This window comes from Rhinolophus sinicus, linkage group LG10 (assembly GCF_036562045.2).
Source record: "Rhinolophus sinicus isolate RSC01 linkage group LG10, ASM3656204v1, whole genome shotgun sequence".
Lineage (NCBI taxonomy): Eukaryota > Metazoa > Chordata > Mammalia > Chiroptera > Rhinolophidae > Rhinolophus > Rhinolophus sinicus.
This window is the reverse complement of record NC_133759.1, coordinates 27,725,448-27,727,024: the sequence shown is the minus strand read 5'-3', so window position 1 is coordinate 27,727,024 and position 1,577 is coordinate 27,725,448. Positions and strand designations below refer to the sequence as shown.

Below are 1,577 nucleotides of genomic sequence, written 5' to 3'. Positions count from 1 at the left end.
GTTTGTCCTTTATTGTTGCTAATGGTGATTTCATTTTTCACGCATAGGTCTTTTTCTTTAAATGCAATTCAATTTATCAACCTTTTATGATTTCTGGATTTTGAGTTAAAGAACGTTCTTCCTCTCTTGAAGGTTATAATGCAATTAATCTATGTTTTCTTCTACTATTTTTACTATTTCATATTGTAACCTCCAAATCTTTGATCCTTTTCAAATTTTGTATGGTATATGACATGCCACATGGATCCACATTTAAGGAACTTTCGACTTATTTCTCATAGATTTAAGACACCATCTTTATAATATATTTTTATATGCACTTGGATCTATTTCTGAAATTCTATCCAACTGGTTTGTTTTCCTATTATTCATAAGTATCAGAACATTTTAATGATTTTTTTTCATATATGAAGGGCTTAGTTCACTCTCAAAGCCCATTTCATTAAAATTTTCCTTGGTTATCCTTTGTTTTCCTCCATATTAACTTTTATCAGCTTTTCTAGCTTTCTTTTATTTTATTATTTTATTTTATTTTTTTATGCTCAAGATGTTAATATCTTTGTGATAAAAATATTAAGGTTAGAACTGGATCCCTTGGCCCTTTCTCTTCTTATCTCCTCCCAGTTCAAAATGCTTGCATCTCTTAATAGATCTGCATTTGGGCTCAACACATTCAAGACTCAGGACAATCTTCTTTGTAGTTTTAGCCTTTTTGCAGAAAATAGGCTTAGTCTGTCCATCATAACACTCTGCCTTCTGTCATAGCGCCACTTTCCCTGCACATACAGAGCATCCACGTCCTTCTTGTACTGTGTCACTTGTAGAGCTGGTGCTTGCCACAATTCTTTCAGAAAGCCCAGCAGGTTTTAGGAACGTTCACCACATTTGCGAGAGCACTAGCAGCAACGAAAGCTCTAGCTTTATTTTTTAATGGTATTTTTATTGGCATCATAAAAATTAATTAACACGGGAAGTCCGGATATATTTGTGAATTAGAGTATCCTACCGAGAACATAGTCTCTCTTTCCATTTTTTCATTCCTTTTTTTTATATCCTTCAGGAGTTTTAAATATGTTCTTCATAAATACACTATTTCCTATTAGATTTATTTTTAGTTATTTTATTTTCTACTAATCTTTCTTCGGTAAAAAAATTCTTTTCTTCTTTTATATATTCTGTCTGGTGGCTTTTTGTGCATAAGAAAGGAATTTATTTCCATAGTAAGTAAAATGTGGCTTTGGGGCTGAGGTAGATATAAACAAAAATAGACATATATAGATGTGATTATCTTTTAAAGAAACTTGCATCAATTCTTATCTGGTTTCTTGTTTTTCTATACAAAATGAATATTGACCTTTATCAAATGCCTTTTCAAAGGCTTAGATATGATTATTACTTTTCTCCTTAAATGTATCAAAGTGATAAATGATATTAAATAGCTATATCTGGGCCTGGTGTTTTCTGAAAGTGGCTAACTCTCTTTTATGGAATCAGTCTGTTTAAATTTTCTATTTCATCTGAGATAAGTTTTGGAATATTTTGTATTATTGAAAATAAAACATTTCCTACTGGTTTTC

The 1,577-nt window shown here is 30.9% G+C and overlaps 1 pseudogene; it reads right to left on the bottom strand.

The window, feature by feature from the left end:
- Positions 1-579: 579 nt before the first annotated feature.
- LOC141567336 (large ribosomal subunit protein eL42-like) lies at positions 580-949 on the bottom strand (annotated as a pseudogene).
- Positions 950-1,577: the final 628 nt, after the last annotated feature.